This window comes from Hordeum vulgare, chromosome 4H (genome assembly GCF_904849725.1).
Source record: "Hordeum vulgare subsp. vulgare chromosome 4H, MorexV3_pseudomolecules_assembly, whole genome shotgun sequence".
Classification (NCBI taxonomy): Eukaryota; Viridiplantae; Streptophyta; class Magnoliopsida; order Poales; family Poaceae; genus Hordeum; species Hordeum vulgare.
The window spans coordinates 110,342,396-110,358,798 of record NC_058521.1 but is presented as its reverse complement, the minus strand read 5'-3'; positions in this window follow the sequence as shown (position 1 = coordinate 110,358,798).

The window sequence follows — 16,403 nt, the reverse complement described above, 5'->3', positions numbered from 1 at the left end:
TTGTTTCCGCTAATACCCCAAGTAACAATATTTAAAAAAAAAATTGAAACTTATACCACAGTAAGATATAATCACTAGGAAGCAGTAGCAAAAAGTCAAATCAAAATCATTTTTTAAACTCCTGGAATAAGCGAAACAAGGTTTAAACTAAATCTGATCTAATTCAAATTTGAAAATTTCAAACATAGACAAATTAAATGTTTTTAAAAACTACAGAAAAATTGTGATATACTAGAACAAGTTTCAACTCCATTGGAATTCGGGATCAAAATCTATGATCAACACAAATTTGAAACTTTCTCTGTTTTGGAATTAAACAGAAAAAAAAGAAAACAGATTCTAGCAGACACGTGGCAGTCCCTGATTGGTTGCGGGTTCGTTTTCTGCGGGGGAAACTAGCACACGGCCGAAGTATAACAAAAACGCTTCGGCATAATAGTAAGTGGGGTAAAAACCGGGCGGTCTTTTAACTAAAACCGAAGGGGTAACCCTGTCTAATCTATACCGTCTATATCCGATCGAACGGCTATGGCACAGAGGCGTTAATGAACTCACAGGGGGATTGGGTGGGATCAACTCCGGCGAGCAGAGAGGTGGTGGTGGTCGGGGATGATGCTCCGGCGGTCCTCCGGCAACGGTGAGAGCACTAGGGGATGGCGGCGAGGCTCCTCCGTCTGTTTGCTGCGTCGGGGGTCGAGGGAGCGTCAGGGCGAGCAGCAGAGAGGCTCCCGGCTTCGGTTTGCAGGCCGAACTCCGGCGGGCAGTGAGGTGAGGCGTGGGGCGGCGGGGGCGGTCTAGGGGGGGGGGAATGGAGCGTGGTGGTCGTGGGGATGCTGATGGTGGCCTCGCTGGTGCGTGGGGCGAGGTGGTGATGCGGCACGACGGCGGGGTTCTCTTGGAGCTCGGCTCCGGCGAGGTGCAGCAGAGGCGGTTGGGGCAGCGAGACGGCGTGGCGAGGAGGGGAACGGGGCGAGGCGGTGGTGGGGAGTATTTATAGGGGAAGAGGAGAGGCTCCAGAGGAAATGAATCGGGGCTGAGGGGGAAGGGGATCGGGCTACCATGGAAGGCAAGGGCGCTCGGAAGAAAGGAAGGTCACGGGAGAATAGAGAAGGAAGGAAGAAGAAGAGGGAAGGAAAGAGAGAGAGGGGGAAAAAAGAAAGAAAAGAAAAAGGAAAGAGGAAAAAGGAAAAAAAACAGAAGGAAGCGGTGGCTGAGGAGTTTGCGAGAGATGGCGCTGCGGTTTGGCCAGAAGTTTCTGGCGATGGGGATCTCTCCCCAGAATATCTCCAGTTTGTTTTTTTTAACAGAAACTAAAACGAAAATAAAAGGAAACAAATAAAATAATTAATATAGGATATTATATACCAAAATAATCAGAAAAATATCCTCTACCCGTTTAACATTTTTCCGAGGCAAAAATAAAAACTTTAAAAAAATGTTTTTTTCAGAAAAAAATCCCTTATGCTATATTTTCTTTTTGCAATTATTTTCATGATAAAACTTTAGCTTTCTTGGCTCAAAATATTTCAGAAATTCCTCACACTTTGGAGGGTCATTTTCCTCCGCTCTCTCTTGCGTGCAAGAGATTATTTCCCGGCACTTCTCGTGTGAAAAAAATAGAAACGCAAAAGCAAAAGTCGAAAGAATTCAAATGCAAACATTATTTAAATCAATATGCATAGATGACTAGCTACATTGTAAAACATCCCCAATTAGGAAAATTGGGATGTTACAAACCTACCCACCTTAAGATGAATCTCGCCCTCGAGATTCGGGTTGGCTAGAAAATAGGTGCGGGTGGTCTCGACGAATATCCTCTTCTCGTTCCCACGTGGCTTCTTCCTCGGTGTGGTGGCTCCACAACACCTTGCAGAACTTGATGATCTTGTTGCGGGTAACTCTGTTGGCAGTCTCGAGAATCCTGACGGGTTTCTCCTCATACGTCAGATCACTGTCAAGCTGTATGGCCTCTAGGGGCACTGTATCTCTCAACGGAACATCGGCCATCTCAGCGTGGCATTTCTTCAACTGGGAAACATGGAAGACATCATGAACTCCGGACAATCCTTCCAGCAGTTCCAGTTTATATGCAACTTCGCCTCTACGTTCAATAATTTTGTAGGGGCCAATGAATCGGGGTGCTAACTTTCCTTTCACACCAAATCTCTTGATTCCTCGAAGTGAAGACACCCGAAGATATGCTCGGTCTCCCACTTCGTATGTCACTTCCTTGCGTTTGATGTCAGCATAACTTTTCTGCCTGGACTGAGCTATCTTTAGTTGGTCACGAATTAGCTTGACCTTCTCTTCAGAATCTCGGATAAGGTCGGGACCAAAAAGTTGTCGGTCTCCAACTCCATCCCACATCAACGGTGTTCTGCACCTCCTTCCGTATAGAGCTTCGAAAAGGGCCATCTTCAGACTGGTCTGGTAGCTGTTGTTGTATGAGAACTCGGCATAAGGCAAATTGTCATCCCAACTAGACCCATAGTCTAGTGCGCAAGCTCTCAACATGTCCTCCAGAATCTGATTGACTCTCTCGGTCTGTCCATCTGTCTGTGGGTGAAAAGCTGTACTGAACTCCAATCTCGTTCCCAAGGTTTCATGAAGTTGGTGCCAAAATTTTGATGTGAACTGAGTCCCTCTATCTGACACAATACTCTTTGGTACTCCGTGCAGACATACGATCCTGGTCATATATATCTTGGCCAGCTTGGCACTCGTGTAAGTAGTCTTCACAGGAATGAAGTGAGCTACCTTGGTCAAACGATCGACCACAACCCAAATAGAATCATAGCCAGAACGGGTCCTGGGTAATCCTGTGATGAAGTCCATACCAAGCTTTTCCCATTTCCACTCGGGTATCGGCAGAGGTTGGAGCAAACCTGCTGGCTTCTGATGCTCGGCTTTTACTCGCTGACAAACATCGCATATTGCTACGAACTCGGCAATGTCTTTCTTCATTCCTGTCCACCAGAAACTTTCTTTCAGATCCAGATACATCTCGGTGTTGCCGGGCTGTATCGAGTACGGGGAATCATGGGCCTCCTGAAGTATGAACTTCCTGAGTTCGGGATCATTGGGCACATAAATGCGATCCTCAAACCATAAAGTTCTGTGTTCATCCTCACGAAAACCTTTAGCCTTCCCGTCTTTCATTTTCTGCTTAATCTCAGCTATCTCCTTGTCTGATTTATGTGCTTCGTGGATCTTTTCTGTTAAAGTGGACTGAATTTCCAGTGTGGTAACAAATCCTCTTGGAACTATTTCCAATTTGAGCTCTCGGAGATCATCGGCTAACTCCTGGGGTAACCCTCCTGCTATGAGTGTGTTCACATAACTCTTGCGGCTCAACGCATCGGCTACAACATTTGCCTTGCCTGGGTGATAATGCAATCTCATGTCATAGTCCTTGATCAACTCTAGCCGTCGCCTCTGTCTGAGGTTCAACTCCTTCTGCGTGAAGATATATTTCACGCTCTTGTGATCAGTGTAAACATCACAACTATTTCCGATCAGGAAATGTCTCCAGGTCTTGAGAGCGTGCACTACGGCTGCTAGTTCCAAGTCATGCGTGGCATAATTCAACTCATGGGGTCTGAGCTGTCTGGATGCATAGGCTACAACTTTACCTTCTTGCATGAGCACTCCTCCGAGTCCTTGACGAGAAGTGTCACAGTAAACCTGGAAATCCTTCCGAATGTTCGGCAATATCAGCACTGGGGCTGTAACCAGACGTTTCTTCAACTCTTGAAAACTGGTTTCACATTCCTCAGTCCAAACATACTTGGATTACTTCTTCAACAACTCTGTCATGGGCTTGGCGATCTTTGAGAAATTCTCAATGAACCTCCGGTAATATCCGGCAAGTCCGAGGAAACTGCGGATCTCCTTGACTGACGTGGGTGCTACCCATTCGGTGACTGCTGCGACCTTGGCAGGGTCCACTGCTATTCCTTCTCCTGAAATGACGTGTCCGAGGAATCCGACTTCCTTCAACCAAAACTCACATTTGCTAAACTTTGCATACAGCTTATGCTCTCGAAGTTTCTCCAGAACTAGACGCAGATGTTCCTTGTGTTCCTCTTCGTTCTTGGAGAATATCAGTATGTCATCGATGAACACCACGACAAACTTGTCCAAGTATTCCATAAATACCTTGTTCATCAGATTCATAAAATATGCCGGAGCATTAGTCAGTCCAAATGACATGACTGTGTACTCATACAAGACGTGCCGAGTGGTGAAGGCTGTCTTGGGTATATTCTATTCACGAATCTTCAACTGATGATACCCGGATTGAAGATCGATCTTGGAGAATATTCCGGCTCCAACTAACTGGTCAAACAGATCATTGATCATAGGCAAGGGGTACTTGTTCTTGATGGTCACCTCGTTCAATGGACGATAATCGACAACCATTCTTAAGGACTTATCCTTCTTTTCAACCAAGAGCACTGGGGCTCCCCAAGGTGAAGAACTTGGGCGAATATACCCTTTGTCCAACAACTCCTTAATTTTCTTCTTGATTTCTACCAAGTCATTTGCGGGCATCCGATAGGGTCTCTTGGATATCGGGGCTGTTTCGGGTAATAGCTCAATCAGGAACTCAATCTCTCTATCAGGTGGCATGCCCGGTAATTCCTCCGGAAATACATCTGGGTACTCCTGTACAATCGGTACTTCCTCCTGGACTACTCCCGTGAGAGAGTTTACTCGTTTACTCCATGTCGGGCGCTGAGACACGTACTTAATCCGCTTTTGCTCGCGGCTGGTGAGAAAAATAGACTTAAGGGCACAATCAATATTCCCTTCATACTTGGCCAACCAATCCATGCCTAGGATTACATTCAATCCCTGGGACTCTAATACGATGAGGTCGGTGGGGAAATTATGGTTCCCGGTGTTGAGACTAAAAGCATGGCATCCTATCCCGGCTGTCATCATGCCTCCTGGGGAACTGACCTTAATAGGCTGGCTGAGCGTTCTAGTCGGCAAACTATACTTTTCCACAACTACCCTTGATATGAATGAATGCGTTGCACCGGAATCAAAAAGTACCAATACTGGATGTGAATTTAGAAAAAACATACCAACCACAGTATCGGGGTGATCGTAGACCTCTTCAACATCAATGTGATTCACCTGAGCTCGAGGAAAAGGATTGGGCTTCTTTGCTGCAGAGTTGCCGTTGCCGTTTCCATTTCCCTGCTTGTTCTGGGGACATTCAGTGGCATAGTGTCCCGTCTTCTCACACTTGAAGCAGGTGATGTGATTCAGATCCTTCTGAGCTGGAGCTGAATGATGCTGAGTGCCAGTACCGCCATTCTTGAAGTTGTTGTTGTTGCGGTGGTTCCCATTTACTCCATGGTTGTGGCCTCCATGGCTATGCACTGGGTGGTTATGTTGGACGTGTCCTCCAAACCTACCGGATCCAGTCCTGGTATTCCCTGAATAGGTGGTGTAGCGAGGCTTCTACTGAGTGCCGGAGTTGAACTTTCCATTCCCATACTTCCGCTTATGGTTCTCCATCTGCTGGTGTTTCCCCTCCAAGATGAGGGCCTTATCTACCAACTCCTGGTAGTTGTTGAAGGTGGCTACAGTCAGGTGAATGCTCAGCTCATCATTGAGTCCCTCCAAGAACTTTTCCTGCTTGGCCGCATCATCAGCCACATCTCCAGGTGCATAACGGGCGAGCATGCTGAATTCATCGACATACTGAGCCACAGAGCGATTTCCCTGGCGTAAGTTGTGAAACTCACGCTTCTTCAGACTCATTGCACCAGCTGAGACATGTGCGGTATGGAAGGCTTGCTTGAACTACTCCCAAGTGACTCCAGCAACGGGGTATGTGGTGGTGTAGTTCTCCCACCATGCAGCTGCAGGGCCTTCCAGTTGATGCGCGGCAAAGCGCACCTTCTCAGCTTCAGTACAACCAGCAATGATAAGTTCCCGCTCCATCTTGCGGAGCCAATCATCTACCACAATGGGCTCAATGCTGCTGGAGAAAGTCGGAGGGTTCAACCTCAGGAAACGGGTGAGATTGTCGGCATGGGGTGGATGATGGTTGTTGTTATTGTTCTGGTTCTGGATGATCAGCTGCATCAGGGTGTTCTGTTGCTCAATCAACTAGGTGAGTTCTGGCGGAAAGTTGGAAGTAGGGGCACGTCTCGGAGGCATCTGATGTTTGTAGAGGGGTGAGATTATCATAGAACAAGGTCTAAGAGTAATTACACTACCCATATGAAATGCAACAAACAAGTATCACACCACACATTTTATTCAATACCATCACAAAGGTTCACACACGGGTATACAAAATTCGATAACCTAACATCGGCCTAAGCGTTTAATGATAAAATAAATTTGGTGGTCTAGTCTAAGTGTCCTCCTCAGAAAAGCATGGTGGTGGGTCCTTCGGTGGAGCTTTCTTCATAGTCCTCGTCATTGCTGATCAAGGGGGCTACGTCACCTTCGGGATGAAGGTTCTCGCCCATGTCCAGTTCCTCCTCCAGGTATGCAACTCGAGTCTTCAGCTTCTCGATCCTCTCCAGAAAGTCCTTCACCTCCAGTTCGTGCTCATAGTGGGCTTCCCGGGCTGCTTCTTCGAGTTCGAGTTCGCGGAGCGACAGTTGCTTGATCTTCCTGGCGTCCTTGAGCACACGATGCTCCAGAGTCCCGTTGTGCTTCTCCAAGGTCTGGGCATAGGACAGGAGAGCGTCCTTGGTCTTTCTTGAGATGATTTCTCCATCTTCTCTTCTCCGGGATACCGTGAATAGGTCCGGTGAAATAGGGCAGCCTCTGTACACTTCCTTGATACGTCCGAGTGCACAATGGACCGCCATGTCCCTTTCGAGAATCCAGTTGGGTGCGATGAACTTGAAATCCACCGGCTCAGTGCGCAGCTCGAATTTCCTTCCGGGAACATGCACCTCGATCCTGTAGCGTGAATCCTCCGGGTAAGACGAAGTCGGCTTCCCTGTGATAGTCGGCAGAGCAATCCTCAAGTCCTTGGTGATCTGTATCAGCTCCTTTCCGAAAGGCATAGTGGCGTCGGGCTGGCAAAACTCCGTGAACTTAACGGGGATGAAGGTGGCCATCTAAAACATTGGAAAATTGGAGAGAAGTCAGAAATGATCAGAAGAGGAAATAGAAGATTTATAGACATAAGAAAATAGTTTTCTTCCTAAGGCTTTTCCATTCCTAGAGGTTACGTCCTACGGTCAGTGTGTGCTCTAAATACCATTTCTGTAGCGACCCGACTCAAGATGAGTCAAGCCTCTGGTGTTTCCGTACCATCCCAAGATCATGTTGGTACACAGTCAGTACATCAATGTATATATCAAGAGTTCAATCACACAGCTTTATTAATCGAAATCTCATAACGAGTACTTTATTACAATAATGGATTACAATAAAGTGGCTGAAGGCCATCTCATGAGATATCTAACGAAGACTAACGGAAGCATCAGGTAGACGAGTCCATCCGACTCCAGGGCATGTCGCTGAGCGTAGATCGTAGCCTCACTCCTGGTCGGAAAAGTACTCTGCAACATGATACGTTGCAGCCGTGTAGGTCAGCATATGGAATATGCCGGCAAGTCATCAAAGAGAGGGGAAAAAATAATAATCAACTATCTCTACATGCATATTTGGCAGGTGGGGTATAAGTTTTGCATAAAGCCAATTTTCTCCTACAACAAGAGGGGCTGGAAGCAAAAACATTACTACATTGTTTGTTGTTAACGAGATGGTTCCGCCAACCAATTCTCGTACCCGAGTTGTTGTTAATACCCACATCATTATTAAGTTGTGTCGAGAGTTCAGGAGAATTTCAATGCCTTCGGCTCAAGTTGTCCATGACCATGGACACGGCTAATCGATTAGGTTGGGCACTCTGCAGATTTTTGCACACGTTCCCCACAAGATTTGATCGCCTCCGAGTATGTCCTCACACTTCAGGGTGTTTTAAGACCGGATGATCAAAACATGGTCTTTCAACGGGTCCCTCTGAATCCCTGTCGGTGCCCATCCATTCCTACCGTTCTTCTACATCTGCTAGCAGCGCCTGTCCAGAGTCGCCGCGTTGTCCAACCAAGCCAGAGCTCATAATGACTTGTGGCTGTGCAGGTAAGCCTTGGGTCTTGAAGCCTCCGTCCTTCTCTTCGAGCCTGGGTGAAGCTTTCCGCAAGATGTCATGGCCGTCTCCAGCATCCCGGGTCATCCACTGGTTTCTCCAGGGAGCCGATCAACCGTCCTTCACCCAGAGTTGCATTGCATCACGAGGTCTTGAAAATCTTGTCTTAACCGGTCCTAATTTTTTAATCAACCTCGCATCACTCGTGTTATGCACTCAACGAAATCCCGTCTACTTAAGCATAACAATATGAAATTTGTCATCCCGGGTCCAAGTATCGGGGTTGTTGTGTGCCTACCACATGATACTACAACTTCTACTAAAATTTCCAAGTAGCTAAGCAGCATGCAATTTGGCAATGAAAGGTGAAACTACCATGCATCGAAAAACATAGGAAATAGTATGATCAAAATGACTTGCCTTGATGATAGTTGTCTTGATCGAGCGCTTCTAAGTAACAAGCTTCGCACTCCGGGTGATCTACCGATACAAACAAATACACACCATAAGCACTACAATGAAACAACAAGTAAAAACATCACAAGTAAATAGTTGCTATGGCCTAAGTGAAAGAATTCACTATACGTCACTAAGGCAGAAACTTGTTTCGGTTAATACCCCTAGTAAAAATATTTAAACAAAATTGAAACTTATACCACAGTAATATATAATCACTAGGAAGCAGTAGCAAAAAGAATCAAATCAAAATCATTTTTAAACTTCTGGAATAAGCAAAACAAGGTTTAAACTAAATCTGATCTAATTCAAATTTGAAAATTTCAAACATAGACAATTATACGTTTTCAAAAACTACAGAAAAATTGTGATCTACTGGAACAAGTTTCAACTCCATTCGAATTCGGGATCAAAATCTATGATTAAAACAAATTTGAAACTTTCTCTGTTTTGGAATTAAACAGATAAAAGAAAACAGATTCTAACAGACACGTGGCAGTCCCTGATTGATTGCGGGTTCGTTTGTTGTGGGGGAAACTAGCACACGGCCGAAGTATAACAAAAACGCTTCGGCTTAATAGTAAGTGGGGTAAAAACCGGGAGGTCTTTTAACTAAAACCGAAGGGGTAACTATGTCTAATCTATACCGTCTATATCCGATCGAACGGCTAAGGCACAGAGGGGTTAATGAACTCACAGGGGGATTGGGTGGGATCAACTCCGGCGAGCAGAGAGGTGGTGGTGGTCGGGGATGATGCTCCGGTGGTCCTCCGGCGACGGCGAGAGCACTAGGGGATGGCGGCGAGGCTCCTCCGTCCGTTTGCTGCGTCGGGGGGTCGAGGGAGCATCGGGGCGAGCAGCATGTAGGCTCCTGGCTTCGGTTTGCAGGCCGAACTCCGGCGGGCAGTGAGGTGAGGCGTGGGGCGGCGGGGGCGGTCTAGGGGGGGAATGGAGCACGGTGGTCGTGGGGATGCTGATGGTGGCCTGGGTGGTGCGTGGGGCGAGGTGGTGATGCGGCACGACGGCGGGGTTCTCCTGGAGCTCGGCTCTGGCGAGGTGCAGCAGAGGCGGTTGGGGCGGCGAGACAGCGTGGCGAGGAGGGGAACGGGGCGAGGTGGCGGTGGGCAGTATTTATAGGGGGAGAGGAGAGGCTCCAGAGGAAAAGAATCGGGGATGAGGGGGAAGGGGATCGGGCTGCCATGGAAGGCAAGGGCGCTCGGAAGAAAGGAAGGTCACGGGAGAATAGAGAAGGAAGGAAGAAGAAGAGGGAAGGAAAGAGAGAGAGGAAAAAAAGACAGAAAAGAAAAAAGGAAAGAGGAAAAAGAAAAAAAACAGAAGGAAGGGGTGGCCGAGGAGTTTGCGAGAGATGGTGCTGCGGTTTGGCCAGAAGTTTCTGGCGATGGGGATCTCTCCCGAGAATATCTCCAGTTTGTTTTTTTAACAGAAACTAAAACGAAAATAAAAGGAAACAAATAAAATAATTAATATAGGATATTATATACCAAAATGATCAGAAAAATATCCTCTACCCGTTTAACATTTTTCCGAGGCAAAAATAAAAACTTAAAAAAAATGTTTTTTTCAGACAAAAATCCCTTATGTTATATTTTCTTTTTGCAATTATTTTCACGATAAAACTTTGGCTTTCTTGGCTCAAAATATTTAAGAAATGCCTCACACTTTGGAGGGTCATTTTCCTCCGCTCTCTCTTGCGTGCAAGAGATTATTTCCCTGCACTTCTCGTGTGAAAAAAAATAGAAACGCAAAAGCAAAAGTCGAAAGAATTCAAATGCAAACTTTATTTAAATCAATATGCATAGATGCTTAGCTACAATGTAAAACATTCCAAATTAGGAAAATTGGGACGTTACACTCCCCCATCACCAATCAATCACACTCCACGACTAGCCGAATCCTCGGGTACCGTCCATACTAACATCAATCCGGCGGGAGTCTTGTTTTACAGTTATGTTTTCGATTTAAGCGTGGAACTGGGCATCCCAAATACCGGCCACTTTCTCGTGAATGACAGTGAATAAACACATGTCGAGGATAATACTCCTAGCATGGAAGATACCAATATCCCTCTGTCACCACATGAGCGGTTCGGGCATGCAAAACAGATTATTTCTTGAAGGTTTAGAGAATGGCACATGCAAATATACTTGGAACAGCAGGTAGATACCGCAAATAGGTAGGTATGGTCGACTCTCATGGAAAAACTTTTGGGTTTATGGAAGTGGGTGCACAAGCAGTATTCCCGCTTAGTACAAGTGAAGGCTAGCAAAAGACTGGGAAGCGACCAACTAGAGAGCGACAACAGTCATCAGGATGCAATGAGTTTGACTAACATTGAATGCAAGCATGAACAGTATATAAATCACCATGAATACGAACATCATAGAGGCTATGTTGATTTTGTTTCAACTACATGCATGAACATGCGCCAAGTCAAGCCACTTGAAACATTCAAAGGAGAATACCATCCTATCATACTACATCATAGTCTTCTCAAAATCTATGTTGGCATTCAAGACAAACCATTATAAGCTCTCAGCTAAATAAGCATGGCATTAGAAACTATGATCTCTAAGTTGTCATTGCAAACATGGTTCTCTCACAACAAAGCTAAATCTGGGTCGACAAGCTAGTCATATTTACAAAAACAAAATAGATAGAGTTCATACCAGCTTTTCAGTCTCAATCACTTCATCATATATCATCATTGTTGCCTTTCATTTGCACGATCGAATGATGAGAACGATAATAAGCGCATTGGACTAAGCTGAATCTGCAGGCAAACACAAAGGAGAAGACGAAGCAATATGGATCTTTGAAAGTTAAACAGGTAAGCATGCAAGAACCAATAAACATTGTAACCGATATCTTCTACCTTGACACGAAGAAAAAGAAAACTATTTACACGGGAAAGCTCCCAACAAGCAAAAGAAGAAACAAAAATCTTTTTGGGTTTTCTCAAAAGGACACAAAACAAGAAAACAAGAAAACGAAAAGAAACTAGCATGGATAATACAGTGGCAAAGTGTAAACACCGGCTAACAAAGTGAAAGCATAAGCACGAATGTAAAGTCGGTGAGAACACGTACTCCCCCAAGCTTAGGCTTTTGGCCTAGCTTGGTCTACTCCCATGGTGGGAAATAACCAGCTCCAGGATACTACGGAGCAGACTGTGGTTGCCACTACTGTGTGAGCTCCTCTGGCTCCCACTGATAAACTGGCGTCTGGTACTCGACTGGCGGCTCGGGCGCGAGCGCCTGTGGTTGGGCCAAGCCCCAATATGCGTAGATGTCCGCGGGCATAATAGTGTACCTGCCTGCATGAAGATCAAACAAAGAAGGAGCAGGCAAAGTAATAGTCTCTCAAGTACCCTGACTAAACACGAGGTTATAAATCATCCGTCTACTAGCATCTCTATCCATAAAATCATGGCGAACCATGCTGTCATAATCCAGATATCTCTCAGGGAGAAGCATCTCTCCTTCCTCTCCCAGTCTAATCGGTATCTCAAAGTGTCTTTTAAGACGGGTAGCGTAGATACCTCCATAGACAACACCTTTAAAATGGTTCAGGTTCAACCGTTGAGCTACTATAGCACCCAAGCTATAAGTCTTATCGTTGTAAAGGCCTTCACGCAAAACCGCAAGGTCTGGAGAACTAAGTGATCCAGCCTCCCCACGGCCAATCAAATATTTTCCCACAAATAGTGAGAAGTACCGAAGCACAGGAAAATGTATGCTAGCAATTCTAGCGCGAGACACTCCTCTCTCCTCTCCAACAGCAATAGAACCAATGAAATCCTCCAAGTCCCGTGGACGAGGGTCATGGATATCCCCAACATAAGGTAATTTGCATACATTGCAAAAATCCTGCAGCGTCATGCACTGGGGGACATCGTATATCATGAACTCAACCATGGGAGGATTCTTCCTCGGATAAAAGTTGAAGCTTTGAACGAAAATATTGGTGAGGAGGAGGTATTGTGGGCACTTATCTTCAACAAACGCAGTAAGACCTGCGTTCTCCACCGAGTAATAAAAGTCTTCATAAAGTCCGGCGGCGCGCAAAAATTCATCACTCGGCCACTCGCACGCTCGAACTTCTGTAACTCGAGGGACTACATACTTGGGGTGATTCTTCTCATCCCCCTTGTGGTTACGGCTTGAAGACCTCTCAAGAACCTCCTCGTCTTTTCCTTTTTCTAGCTCTGAAAAAATCTGAAATTTTTAGAGACTTCAAAAGAAAAGTGAATAAGGATTAACCCAACTTGTAGCAACTACTCCTACTAGTGCCTAGAGACCGTATCACGCGCTAAAACTACTTGGGACCAATCAACATTTCTAGTTCAATAACAGGGTCACCAAGGTAGCAAGAATTCACGAAGGATAAAGCAGTAGAGCAAAAACTAATTGGACCAATGGAGAGATCACTTACCAAGGAGTAATTTCCCCAAAACGGTTCGGAGAATGGTGCTTTGAGCAAGGAGATCGAAAATCACAGCCAAATGAGCAAGAACACGGGTTTGAGTTGTGAAACAATTTTTTCTGGAGGTGGAAGAAGAGGCTGGGAGCTGGAATGAGTGGAGGGGGTGCCTGTGGGCCCCACAAGCTTGCACCCCGCCACCAGGGGGTAGGTGGCGATGGGGGGGCTTGTGGCCCACTAGTCAGGCCCCCAGGCCAGCTCTGAGGCCCAGAAATTTTCAAAAATTCCAGAAAAAATCATACTAAATTTTCAGGACCTACGGAGAACTTTTATTTTCGAGGTATTTTTCTCCGGGACGCTAAAACAGAAAACAGGAAAAGCTAAACTAATTCTATCATTTTTCTTCTAAGCAACAGAAAAGGAAAGCTCAAAACAGAGGTATGTGACTCTTTGATTCATCCGTTTCATGGTCATCGAAAGAAATCCGTCAATGGGGTTGATCAAGTCCTTATGACAAAACCTTCTCAAATCGCAAGAGAGAACGGAGAATTTTCCAATAGCCACTAAGTCACCTCAATGGGGATATGTATCTCCCCAACAAGCAAATCATACTTCATCTTGACACGAGGAATAGGGCATTCAAAGCTCCCAATAAGAATTGATGAAGTCTTTTCGATAGCATTCATGCAATGTACTTGATATCGTTTCTTCGGAAAGTGCACTGTGTGCTCATTACCGTTGACATGGAAAGTAACATTGCCTTTGTTGCAATCTATAACAGCCCGTGCAATTTTTAAAAAGGGTCTTCCGAGGATGATTGCCATGGCATCGTCCTCGGGAATATCCAAGATAACAAAGTCTATTAAGATAGTGGTGTTAGCAACCACAACAGGCACATCCTCACAAATGCCGATAGGGGAAGCAGTTGATTTGTAGGCCATTTGCAGAGAAATTTTAGTGGGTGTCAACTTATCCAACTCAAGTCTATGATATAGAGAGAGTGGCATAACACTAACACTGGCTCCAAGGTCACATAAGGCAGTTCTTACATAGTTTCCTTTACTGGAGCAAGGTATAGTGGGCACTCCGGGATCACCAAGTTTCTTAGGACTTCCACCCTTGAAAGTATAGTTGGCAAGAATGGTGGAGATCTCAAGATCCGGTATCTTCCGTTTATTAGTCATGATATCTTTAATGTACTTAGCATACGGAGACATCTTGAGCATATCAGTTAACCGCTTCTGCAGAAAGACGGGTCTTATCATCTCAACAAAACGCTCAAAATCCTCATCATCCTTTTTCTTGGATGGTTTAGGAGGAAAGGGCATAGGTCTCTGAACCCATGGCTCTCTTTCTTTACCATGCTTCCTGGAAGTGAAGTCATTCTTGTCGTATCTCTTAGGTTGTGGATTATCAGGATTAACCGTAGGTTCAATCTCCACATCCTCATCATGGCTAGGTTGAGCATTATTATGAACATCACTGTCCATATTGTCACCAGGTTCATGTTCATCACCTGATTGTGTTTCTGCATCAGACGTAGAGATATCATTAGGTTCTTCAGGTGTGATAGTATTTTGTGAACTGGCGTGCAGGTTTCTATCATCCTTCTTCTTCTCCTTAGGATGACTAGGTGTATCAGCATTGATTCCTTGAGAATCTTGATCAATTCTCTTAGGATGACCTTCAGGACACAAAGGTTCATGAGTCATTTTGACTCCTCTAGTAATGACTCTGACAAAGTTGTCATTTAATTCATTGAGCAGGTCATTCTGAGCTTTAAGTACTTGTTCTACCTAAGTAGCAATCATAGAGGCATGTTTACTCAGAAGCTTCAGATCATTGACATTTCTATCTACACAAGCACTTAAATGGCTAAGCATACGAGTACTTTGTTCCAAATGTCTGCTAACATAATCATTGAAACTCCGTTAGTTGGCAACAAAGTTGTCAAATTCATCAAAGCATAGGCTAGTAGGTTTATCAAAAGGAATATCACTCTCATCAAACCTACGCAGAGAATTCACTTCTACTACATGTATCGGGTTATCGAGACCGTGGATCTCTTCAATAGGTGGTAGATTTTTGACATCTTCAGATTAATGCCTTTCTCTTGCATAGATTTCTTGGCTTCTTGCATATCTCCGGGACTGAGGAATAGAATACCTCTTTTCTTCGGAGTTGGCTTAGGAGGTGGTTCGGGAATAGTCCAAGCATTATCGTTGATCAAGAGATTATTCAGAAGGGTCTCAGCTTGTTCTACAGTCCGTTCCCTAAAAACACAACCGACACAACTATCTAGGTGGTCTCTAGAGGCATCAGTAAGTCTGTTATAGAGGATATCAAGTATCTCGTTCTTCTTAGGAGGGTGATCAGGCAAAGCATTTTGTAGCTGGACGATCCTCCCCCAAGCTTGTGGAAGACTCTCTTCTTGGAGTTGAGCAAAGTTGTATATTTCCTGCAAGGCAGCTTGCTTCTTATGGGTTGGGAAATATTTCTCACAGAAGTAATAGACCATCTCCTGGGGACTACGCACACATCCAGGAGCAAGAGAGGTGAACCAGGCTTTAGCATCATCCTTTAGAGAGAAAGGAAACAGCTTAAGGATATAGTAGTGGCGGATCTTCTCCTCATTAGTGAAGAGGTTGGCTATTTCGGATAGTTTGGCAAGATGGGCTATGACTGTCTCAGACTCATAACCGTGAAAAGGATCAGATTCGACTAGAGAGATTATCTCAGGGTCAACAGAGAATTCATAATCCTTATCGGTGACAAAGATAGGCGAAGTGGCAAACTTCGGGTCATTTTTCATCCTAGCTTCTCGAGATTTTTTCTTCCACTTGAGAAGTAATTTCTCAGCATCATAGGCATCCTTACACCCAAGAAAATCCTCAGCTATCTCTCCCTCCATAACGTAACCCTCAGGTATATCAGGCAATTCATATCTAGGAGAGCTAGATCTAGCAGGAGCAAAAGCAGGTTCTATCTCAATAGTATCGGTAGTTTCAGAAGCATCACGAGCATTGGCAGTAACTCTAGCAATATGAGCATCAAGGAACACTCCTAGTGGAACATTAGGCAAAGTAGTATCTCTAGCAGTATCAAGCATAGCATCATCAGGCAAAATAGCATCTCTAGCATCATCAGGCAATGCAGTATCAAGCATAGCATCTCTAGCAGTATCAGGCATAGTATCATCAGGCATAGTACCAAGCATAGCATCTCTAGCAGTTTCAGGCATAGTATCAAGCATAGCATCTCTAGCAGTAGTATCACAAGCATCATCAATCACAGGCGACATATCAAGATTTCTAGCAGGAGGTGATGTCACAAACTTACTCATAACTGAAGGTGAATCAAGTGCAGAGCT